Source organism: Pleurodeles waltl, chromosome 4_2 (genome assembly GCF_031143425.1).
Source record: "Pleurodeles waltl isolate 20211129_DDA chromosome 4_2, aPleWal1.hap1.20221129, whole genome shotgun sequence".
Lineage (NCBI taxonomy): Eukaryota > Metazoa > Chordata > Amphibia > Caudata > Salamandridae > Pleurodeles > Pleurodeles waltl.
In genome coordinates, this window is record NC_090443.1 from 630,524,417 (window position 1) to 630,536,731 (window position 12,315).

Below are 12,315 nucleotides of genomic sequence, written 5' to 3' on the forward strand. Positions count from 1 at the left end.
TTAAATAGATCTTTTTCTTGACCTGAACTCTTATTTCCAGTTTAAGATGTCTAGATTGTGAAGGGTCCACGGTGACACCCAATAGCAACCCTTCTCTGCATCTCGGTGTTTTAGTTTTCCAACTCGACTGGTGCATTGGCTGCGACCTTCTGAACTGGACCTTGCTTGTTTGATTGGACAATCTTTGTCAAAATTACCCTTCCGCCCACAATAATGACATTGTCCATTTTTTCTGCGTAGGTCCTTTTCATCTTTGGTCAAAGGTCTTCTGATGCTTCCAATTTCCATTGGTTCCGGCGTTCACCCTTTCGGAGTTCTTGAGTCTCTGTTATGAACACGCCATTAATATTTTTCAATCTTGTTGCGCGTTCCTTTACATTCTGCTAAACGATGATCAAGCCTCAAGACAAGGTTTATTAATTCTTGACAGTCTGTAGGTTGTGGGTCGATTTGCGCTAAGATATCTTTTAGTTCCTCTTTGAGTCCCTTGTAAAACAAGACCGCTTGTTTTTCTTCAGGCCAGGATGTCTCGGCAACCAGCCGGTTAAAGTTGGCTAAATACGACACTAGGTCTTGATTCCCTTGGCGTAAATCTAATAATTCACGATCTGCTGACTGTGTTGCAGTTCTACGATCAAAAACTCTCTCAAATTCACGAACAAAATTTCTCCAGTTGTACAAGGGACTATTTTTACACACAAGAGGAATTGCCCAAGTAGCTGCATCCCCAGCTAAATATGATAACAAGAAAGCTACTTTGGACTGGTCATCGGGGAAAGTATGTGGTCTGCAGGTGAAGTGTAGTCCCACTTGAACCAGGAAAGATTGCACTTTCAAAGGGTCACCTGAGAAACGTTCTGGGGGAGCTAAAGGAATTGCGGAAGGAACATTTAGGGAAATGTTTGTCGGATTACTTCCAGAAGCCTGAGAAAAAGTACCTGGCCAGGACACACCTGTGGGACTTTGTTCCTTCTTATCTACCTTATCTTGCAACTGACTCACTCTCTCAGCTAATCTAGTTGTCAATTCTTTCAATGATACCACCTCTGCCTGGAGCTGGGTGATAGCCATGACTAACTCGTCCAGCGTGGCCATGCTGAGAACATACACAAACCAGGAGGATAATAATTTGTGGGCTCACTATTCTGTCAGAGTCACCAGATCCTCGGGGTCTGCGCACGTAACCAACGCGTCCACCACTGAACAGATCCAAGACTCTGATAGATAAATCACAGAGGCTAAGAGAGTTCAAGAGGGGAAGAGGGGATTAGGAAGGGAAACAGCTGGGAAGGAGACCTGCAGTAAGAAAAAGGTTAGAACTCGCAATATTAAAATGATATCTCCTGAAATCAATGCTAGACTATTATTCTAAGCATAGTCATTCTGAAAACATGAACAATCTAAGAATTAAGTTTAAAATGACTAAGTTTCAAGATGGCCGGATACCTGTAGGGGAATCAAGATGGATTAAATGAAAACTTTCTTATTCAAGTACTTTCCTTTACATGAGAATCAGAAAAACATTCTGACTAAATTTTAAACCAGTCATACAACTCCTTTTTTGAGAATGCATACTAGGACCATACAATATTGCATCTAGAAACTCTGATCTTCTGTGTACTCTTAAAATGTTCCAACACAAATTGCGCCTATTGTAGATTTTTTTTATATATATATATATATATATATATATATATATATATATATATAGCAAACACCATAAAAGGATTGTGCACCATGAATAGCACAATATGGATTCAGGAAAAACAAATCACATAACTTGTCAACTCAAATATTACATGATAAATATCTTAGAATAGTGGCATACAATGAACAACATGAATTAAACTCGAGGAGAGAATCGTGCGTCTTGCCGATTCGAGTGTCACCATGTAAAATGCCAAGAAATCGTAGTACGCAATGAATAACAAAGTCAAATCATTATTAAACTAATCGCGCGTCTTGCCGATTCGTAAACCATGATGTAAATGCCAAGAAATAACAGCTCACAATGAATAACAAGATCAAAGTACAATGAAACGAATTGCGCGTCTTTTGCTGATTCTTAAGCCACCATGTAAATGTCAAGAAATGGTAGCACGCAATGAACAACAATGTTAAAACACCAGAAAACGAATCGCACGTCTTGCCGATTCTTAAGCCACCATGCAAATGTCAAGAAATGATAGCGTGCAATGAATAACAAGATTAAATTATCATGAAACGAATTGCGCGTCTTGCTGATTCGCAAGTCACCCTGCAAATGTCACAAACACTCAAGCGCATATTTCACACGCGCAAAGTACTCTGTCAAATCATAAAAGAATTAGGCCCAAGAACATGAGAGTTCTCGATAACGGCGTCGGGAGGCCAGCCCAACCACCGTCTTACCGCCCGGAACAAGGATCTCCAAATGAAGAATGAAAGTCAGATGTCTGGAAGATCAAATAGGCCACCGGGACAGGAGCTCAGGAAGTAGCTGCTGCTCTGCACCGGGACCTCTGAATAGTGAGCACTTGGAGCTCGGCTGGCTCCTTTTTATAGAGTCTTGGCCCAGCCGACAACCACACCCAGGCATGTTGCAGGGAAAGTCTCTAGAAGGCCCTGGAAAGGGACCACACCCTAACACACTCTGAAAGCCTGCAGCAATGCATTGCAAATGAACAACATTTGTAAGCACATTAAAAATAAGTCTTCAGGATTGAACTCTGTAATGCAAAAGGTTAAACAACAACATATCAGCACAATGCATAAATTACTTTGTTTTGAGAGTGCTGGGTTTTTGCATTCTAGTCGCCAACAGAGTGCGCACTGCCCTGGTGTTGACAGGGGCAAATAGTTGCCTGTGATGTAGATGCAACATGGCTGGGAGGATTCATTGTGGGCAGGGTGAGGCTGACAGTTTTTGACTGACCAGGTGTCCCTGATGAGCCAGGTTCCTCTTCAGTGTCCACACGTCCAAGGGTGTTGTCCTCACTGGAGCCTTCACTGAAGGGTTGCATCAGTCTCTGGTATCCTGTCCATAGTGACTTTGGCAAGGTTACATGTGGGAGAAGTGGAAAATAGAGTTTCTGTTACATTGAGGGTATTTTTGATGTTGTGTGAGATGCAGACAGTGCCTCACCATAATCACCAGAAATGACAATGACAGCGGCTGCACAATCTTGCTTTGTGCAACATGGGACTCTGTAATTTCAATATCATACACCATGCTTGAAGCTGTTAAACTTTGTTAGTAGTGATTGGACTGCTGATACTATCTTATGTTGTTTGATTAGTGACGGGTGTTCATGTTTGTTGCCTACTGAAGTGTTTGACATGATACATGGCTAAAAACAAAAAGGGGTGTACCATGCACAATTGTGTCAGAGTAGTGGCACAGTACAGGAGTTTGTAATAGCCATTGACCTGTAACTGGAAGTAGTGCATGTGCATCCACTTTGGCATCTAGATTTCTACCCAGGTGGGTTTATTTCAATCTTAGGAATCTTTATTCTAAGTGCATTGTGAAAGGCACTCTGCTGTGTTTTGCTTGTGATGATTGCGAGTGGGCCATTGCATTGCTGTCATTGGCATTAACTGTCTCACACGTGAACAACCAACATGGGTTAGATTTGTAGTTAGTTTCACATGCATGACATCTCCCATTAGGCACACTGTTCAGATTTTTACAATGGTGGGATATTGCATTCTGGGAATAGTAGGGCAATGTTTTGCCAGCACTTCACATATCTTTTGTAAGGGCTGTGGAGCAAGGTGAGTTTAGTGGACATGTGGCATGCCAGAGAGGGGTAGTGGAGCATTTGGACAGAGGCGTAGTGGGTAGTATGTTGATTGGGGTGGGTTAAGGTGGCGTGGGAACATGTAGGGCATGACAATTGGGTGGCATGGATTTTGTGGGGACTTACTAGACTCCATTCCCCCAGGTATTCCTGCCAGGCCCTCAGGATGCAGTACGTTCAAGACCTTCTCTTCCCAAGATGTGAAAGTAGCGGGAAGAGCGGGGGCCAACTGCCAGCTGGTGCCTGGATGCCATAGAACGTACCTTCCCCCTGGGTCATTCCAACTCTTCCTAGTATCCTCTCTTGTGCATGGATAAGTGAGTACAGGATTGTCCCTGTCCACTATTCTTTGCCACATCTCCATTTTCCTGTCCCGGCAATTGATGTTTGCTGGACCTTTGCTCTGAACAGGTGTGGCTCTACCCTGACAATTTCATCCACCATGACCCTCAACTCATCATCCATGAAAAGTGGGTTTTTCGTGGGGACATGGTAGTGGTGGTGAAGACGGTTTGGTGATGTTCAAAGGGAAAGGCTGCACAAACAGGTGAATGGTGAGGTGTAGGTGCTGTGATGTGAGTGGGTGACAGTTGCTGTAGATTCTGTGTAGTAGTAAAATGTGTGTTATGTATGTTGTGCAGGTGTGTGAAGTGTGTGTATTGAAATGTATATTGATGCCTAATGTTGTTTTTTCTATATATGAGAACGATTTTGCATGCCTGTGGCTGTGTGTGACGTTCAGGTTGCAAAGGATTGTGGGTTGTGTAGGGGTGTGTTATACAATGCATTGTGTAGATGTGTTGGTGGTGTGGATGAGTGTCAGATGTGGGGTATTCAAACTACAAAATGTGGTGCTGTGTTCATTGTGATATGAGCTGAGACTGCTGCGGAATGCACCGCCAATCGTTTTCCACAGTGAAAGAACTGCACTTGTGATTTATGGATCGTAATCTGATGGGTGGATTTATGTCGGGCTGGCGGTGCTGTTAGTGGATTTTGGCAGCCATCAGACCACCAAACTCGTAATGAGGCCCTGATATAACACAAATGTCGCTGATTAGTACAACTGTATTTTCACATGCCAATAACATTTTGAATGCAACTTCCAGATGAAGTCAAAAGTTTAAAAGAACTAATTAACATAATGTGGGCCTGTATAGAATCAACAGGATGGTATTTATATGCTATGCTGATTAAAGCTATAATAACCAGTAAAGCACCACTGCAGGAAAGTGGAGTATTATGTATTGTGGGATTTAGCCCTCACCATTTACTACTCCCACAATACCCCAAGGATGGTCATTGGATTCACACTAGTAAACCCTTACCTCAACCTTTGCAATCAATTTAGACCTTGCGTTGAAGTCTATGGGAGAAATGCCACTATTTTCAAAATGACACTTATAAAGCGAGTTGCGTGGAACGCTTACAGGGTTAAGGATCAGCAGTCCTTAGGACCGGATCACAACAGTTTTACCTGGCCCGTGGCATCCGGGTGCAGAGTTGCCCTGGCTGTCCATGGTGATGAACAGGACTCACATTGAAATCATTGGCAGGCAGACCCTGGTGACAAACGATCTCTTTAAGGTCGAGCTGCAGGGAGCCCTTGCAGAGTTAAGTCTGTGCTGGTCCTCAGACTAGCCACAGCAATCAGTTCAGTTCTATCTGGTCCATGGTTCCCAGATGCAGAGTTGACTCGGCTGTCCGTCTTGCTGAACTGGACTTGCGCTGGTGCTGATTTTACCATGCAGACAGTGCTTCGACAAAGGGGATGAAAAACACAGCTGTGTGTAGTTGTTGCTGATGTCGGTCAGAAGTGCTGGGCAGGGCTCTCCTGTTGCAGCATCGAGTTAAGGGGTCTTTACCAGGTTGATGACCAGCAAGCCTTGGTGGTGGTAAGCACAACAAAATGTTTTGAAGACATCCAAAGGTCCTGGGTAGTATGGTAGCAGCTTCTAACTTCATGATAGGCTGTACTATGACTCCCACAATGCACTTGACCAACTGGATCCAGTTGAACCTTCAGTATACCCCATGTCTGACAATGCATTGGTTCCAGAGTGTCTTTTTGGCTGCAGTTTGCAGAGAACAAGTATCACTATTCCAAGGGAGACTGCAGGTGCTTCTGAGTTCCACAGCTCGAGAGTTTTTAGTTTCAGTCAAGGACAAGGGTCCTTCATGCAATTCCCAGTCTGTTGCCTCAGGGACAGAATATCTCTCTTTTGCCTCGGTGGAGTAGGCAGAATCTGGTTGTCTTTGATGCAGAGCTCCTCTTTGTCCTTCTTTGAAGCTAGTCCATCAAGTCTGAGGTTCTGGTGTCAGGGGTGCCTCTTAAATCCTAGATTTAGGTGAGTTAGGGGTATGGAGGCTAGTGACCAATGGGCAACTAGCCCCTGCAGCTATTCCACCCTGAGGTGACCACATTGATGGGTCAGGTCAACTTGAGCTACCAAGAACTGTCTATTCTGCCACTCCTAAGATGGAAGAAATCAAAATGTAATGCACAGACCAGGCTGCTCACCCTAGAGGTTTGTTCACCCTGCTGGGAGGTGTGCACAGTCCTGCACATATAATGTCCCGCCTTTCCACAAGCAAATGTGCTTGAGTGTATGAGGAGGGCTGTTTTCTCGCTGGGAGACAGCACAGATGACTATCGGGGCGGTGAAGTATTTGAAGCTCACTGCCCTAATAGCTCTATTCACAAGCCCAAAAGGGGGGCAGGAGTTTTGACCTCCTTCTTGCCTCAGCCATTGTTCCTGATCTCTGGGAGCATACATGCTGCCTGGCAGCACAAAGAAGGGCAAAAAGCAGGTGGTCATCCTCTAGTGTGCCACCTAGATACATGCCAGACATCCTTCCACACCAGATTTGTGTTGGGGAGAAAAAGCAAGTTGTTTGACACCAACCTCAACACATCTAGGGTTTACCATAAAGGGGCAAGCATCCCGGTCTGCCCGGTCTGAAGTCCCATGTTATCCTATGGACTGGCCTGCACTTAAAGTACACCTTAATGGAAAGGACACTATAGAGATATACAAGCTTCTGCTGTATGCTTACACCTTACATAAAATTCACCCTGCCATCTGGGCTGCAGATGTCTTCCTTAGGGGTGTCTGACAGATATGAAAGGCAGTGCACGGGGCTGTGCCACTCATGGTGGGGCACAGTCGAATTCGAGCAGTTTGCACCACTCTGCCATGCTGCGATTGCAGGCCTGTCATCAGTGGTTTGCATGGGTCCTCTAGGGTGGCACAGACTCATGTTGTAGCCAAGGCCCCCCTTTACCACCAATGCTCTGGCTACCCTTGGTACCATGTACTAGGCGCTCACACAGCAGTTGAGTTTTGCCAGTGAGGGAATTACCATGTTGATAAATATTTTAGGGAAAGAGCACATACAATAGAGCCTGGTTAACAGGTCCTCGTGCACTATCAGTGTCAAAAAACCAGCATCTCTGGATCCAAATGGGGCAAAAACTGGGGAAGGGGCATGTGCAATTTCCCAAAAGAGAAACAACTCTATTCAGTATAAACATGTAAACACTGAAAATAACCTGCACAACCACAAACTAAAATGGCATTCCAAGAAAAGAAAGTGTGAGAGGAATGGTCATTTCTATTTCTTTCGGAAGGTGCTAAAACAATTTAACTTTGTTATACAGGGAAGTAGTCAGAAAGTATACGATTAACATGCTTGAGTTTTTTTTTTGTTTAAGGATCTCACTAAAATATTGTTTTGTTTTCCAGTTTTTTTCCTCCAGTTTAGTGTGCTTTAATTGTAGGTGCAGGGTTTAGAGGCATGTTTTATGTCTGATCTAATTATTTTACACATTGTAGAGAATCTGCAAATCTTAAAATTATATTTGACCTTTTGGTAGGGTGTAGGTGTAGGGTGTAGGGTGACTCTCAGGAATCTTGGCCAATAGGAACTATCAAATTTACCCACAGACACAGGATGGGTAAAACCATTTGTTACATCAGCCCCTTTTTCTAAAAAGTCAGTTTTTCGAGGAGATCACCTGCCAAACACACCAGGCCTTAAACATTTGATGCAAGGTGTAGCGACAAATACTTGCAAAAAGAGTGCTGTCACCATACACATAAGATAGTCATGAAACCCTGACACAAGACTATTGGCATAACCAATAAAATTCATAGATGCATGTTTCCATTGCATGTGTGACACCTTCAGCTAATCCTGTTTAACAAATGGTATTTTACTGCTGATGTTTCTGAGCCCATAGTTGCAATTTTAACAGCAACATTTCAGGTCCTAAAATGCAATGTGATGTCTGCTAAAAGTTTAGTTTGTCAGTCTGTTAAAGCAAGACATTTGCCATAAGGGCTCTTGGCAGCTATGAAAGTACACTCAGGAACAGCACTGTCCTAATGTATCAGGCAAAGAGTACAGTAATGCACTGTCAAACCTGCTTAAGGTATCAAGTTTCAGGTGCCCCAATCAGGTTTAATTCATATTTTTAATGATTCCAAAGGTGCTATACTGTTGGCAGGGTCAACCAGCCCTACAATGTCTTAATATTCAGTAAGGATTAAATGAATGACTTACCCCTAATTGTGTCCATGAATGTGTTCATTAAAACATTTGAATATGGCACTCATATGTTTGTAATCCTTTAATAGTCCTGTAAACCAGAGTACTGATAGAGAGAGTTAGAGAGATAATGAGATGTGAAAGAGGGTAATGAGGTATGAGTGTAAGTGAGTTCAATGCATAGACTTTCAATGTCTAAAACAGTTCAACAAAGGTCTATAGAGGACCTAGTCTAAAGGAAGACATAAATACCCTGCATACATTCTCCTTTAAATTAAATATCTGCTTTATAACATCCACTAAAGAAAGACAACATGCTTTGTACACACTGGAAAAACAGACATTTTCCCCTATTTTTTGTCTACTTTGGGGGTTTGGCAACTGAATAAACTTACATAGGTTCTCATATCAGAAGCTTTGGAAAACACTGAGAAAACAACAATGAAATCCACAGAAATAAGGATTGAGAACTGGGCAACTTAGCTATTCTGTACTAACTAAAAGAGAAAGAATAAGTTCAAAAAGCAACAAGTCTCAAAAATGTTGAATTTCTTATGGATTAAACATGAATGCCCTGATTTATACTTTTTGACGCTAAACTACACTAATGCAGTTTAGCGTCAAAAAGTATACCGCCAGCTAGCACCATTCCAAGACGCCTGCTAGGTGTCTTTTTTATGGAATGGCTAAAATCCAGCACAAAGGGTGGGCTAACGTCATGGTGAATGATGTTAGCCGGGTGGTGGTGGAGGTATGGGAGTAGTGGGTTTAGCGGTAAAAACTGACGTTAGGCTGGTTAGAGTAAAAAAAGATGAATCTCACCAGCCTAGCATCATTTATTGGCACTAAACCTACCATACCACATGACTCCTGTCTTATAAAAGGAGTCATGCCCACCACCCCAATGGCCAGCACATGGGACAACGGTCTTCTGGGCAAGGCCATTGCACCCAGGTCCATTTCTGGGCCCCCTATGGTACTTTAAGAAAAAAAAGATAAATACTTACGTTTACTTACCTGTACTTACTTGGGATGGGGTCCCCCATTCCCTGCTGTGCCTTTGGTGTGTGTGGGGATGTCCCTGGGGCCTGGGGAGGGTACCTGTGGGCTTATTCAATGGTGTCTCATCATGGAAATGGGCCCACAGGTCCCCCATGCAAGCTTAGCATGATTATTTAGGCCCACCTACCTCCCATGCGCCATTTTTGCACGAGAGGATAAATGTCGCACAGGAGGTAGGTGGGCCTAAATAATGGTGCTAAGCTTGCTTAGGGGACCTGTGGGCCTTTGAGGAACACCTATCTTGCATCTCATTGACAAAAGGTAGGTCTCTGCAAGCAGAAAATTAGTTTAACTCCAATATTTCGACATGACTAGTGCAAAATATAAATATGGAGTTAAATTTGTGCTGAATTTGCATTAAAAAAAATGACGCAAATCCAGCGCAAACAGAGTATAAATATGCCCCTAAATTTTCTCTCCCTTAAGAACTGGGGGCCAGATGTAGCAAAGTTTTGCGAGTCGCAAATGGGCCGAATCGCTATTTGCGACTGTGCAAAATCGGAAATAGGATGCAAAAATCCCATTTCCGACTCGCAAAAAGCGATGCGAGCCATTTGCAACCCCATTTTGCGACCCGCAATTAGGAAGTCGCAATTTGCGAGTCGCAAACCATATGCAATTGCAACTCGCAAATTGCGACTAGTCGCAAAAAGCCCAGTTTGCATGTCCCATTTACCACTAACTCAGAGCAGGTGGTAATCATTACCAAAGTATAAAAGGAGACCCAGAAGGCATCTGGGTTACTCAAGATGGCAGAGATATACCTGATAGCAGTGAGGAGGAGAGTCCACGCAGCCCAGGAGAGGAGGAGGAGGAGCCGCAGACAGGAGAAGATTTATAGAACAAGGCAGACTCTTTTCCAGCAAACTGAGGAAGAGATATACGATAAATACCTCCTTAGCAGCGCAGCCATACTAGAATTAATTGAATTACTAAAACCATAGCTAGAACACCAGACTCTGCGCGGCTGCGCCATTCCTACGCATGTGCAAGTGCTATGCTCACTGCACCTCTTGGCCTCAGGGAGCTATCAGGGGGTCATTGCTGTGGCAGGTGGGGTATCTCAAAGTGCAGTGTCAAGGTTCCTCAGGGCCTTCCTAGATGCCATACTCACACACATGTCTCACTTCATATACCTACCCATGAATGAGGCAGAAATTAACAGCACCAAGCGGGACTTTTACCGGATTGCCAACTTTCCCCATGTCATAGGATGTGTAGATGGGACACATATTCAAATATGCCACCCTGCAAACCTGGAACATCTGTTCCGCAACAGAAAGTGTACCCACTCACTCAATATTCAGGTTGTTTGTGACGCCCATTATGTCATCACTGACATTGTTGCAAAATTTCCAGGCAGTACCCATGACTCCTACATTTTTAGGCACAGTGGGATACACCAACGCCTGGAACATGGGGAGTTTGGAGACGGATACCTCCTAGGTAGAGCTGCATACACCTTGCAGACATACTCACAGGTCACTGTGCACACCAACCAGGACTTTCTAACAGTGTAATGTTTGTGCCCAACAGGTGACAGTGCATATGCTCTACGGCCATGGATAATGACTCCGTTCTTACAACAGTGCACATAAGAGGACCAGGAACCTGATTGAACGCACCTTCGGATTACTGAAAGCAAGATTCAGATGCCTCCATAGCAGTGGAGGTGCCCTCCAGTATACCCCCATTACAGCATTCAAAATTGTTGTCGCATGCGCCATCCTGCACAATATTGCCACCCGACGTGGGCTACCTCTCACCCCTGCAGACCCAGATCCTGAGGATGAAGAGCAAGAGCAACCACATCGCCATCATGAGGATCGGAGCATAGCTAATCAAGGTAGACTAAGACGGGAACACATCACAAACCAATACTTTGGAAGGTACGTGTCAACTTCAACCATACTCACCTACTGACCAAAAACTCCATTTGTCAAGTGGAAAAAAAAAACTATTTAATATCTGCAGAAATACAACTATTTACAAATACTAACTGTTCATGGTCATCTAAATGCAAACCATGCATGGGGCACATTGCAACCCACCCACTGTAGAGACTTGAGAGACTGTGGCTTTGCACTCCCCAGGATTGAACAGTGGGCAAGCCACCCACTGTAGAGACTTGAGAGACTGTGGCTTTGCACTCCCCAGGATGTAACAGTGGGCATGTGGCCCCCTCGTGGATTTGGCGTTGTGCACTCAAGCGGCTGAGGTGCCCCCGTTTCCCTCACCCTGAGGTGCCTGTTTTATTGGTATCTGATGCCCCTGCAGTGTTCTCTGTGTCATGGTCGGGGATCTTGTGTGGGCCTCGTCCATACTGTGTGGTCCCAATGTTCCACGGACTTTCTTAGTGCACTACCTAGACTACTATGCTTGGTAAATATTTTGGACATGGTGTATGTATATATTTCTGCCTACTTGTTTTTAATATATTACAATGGTTACACTCATTTTCTATTGTCTTTGTATTCTTCCGGGGGGTTTGGTGGGTGTAACTGTGATGCATTGATATGCATTTGTGTGTGTTGTAGTGGGTGAGGGTGGGGGTGTTGCGTGTGTGTGTCCCTGTTTTTTCCCTCCCCCTCCCCTGTGTCGTAGGTGCAGTACTCACTGTGGTCTTCACCGCCAGCGTTCGTGCTCCGGTTAAAGGAGCAGGAAGACTATTGCATGTAGAATTTGGAGTTCCGGGTCCATGGTGTCCTTGTTCCTTGTGGGGTTTGTAGAGGTGAGCGTTTTCCCTTCGAAATTCCTGCTTCCGCCATGTTTTTATCAGCGGTGAATCTGCCCCGGAAAAGGTGGCGGATTGGCCTGTCATAATAGTGTGGGTGGTACTTTGTCTTCCGCCTGTCTGTTGTCGGTGACCGCCGCGCTGTTTGTTTGTACCGCCGTGGCGGTCGGAGTGTTAAAGTGGCTG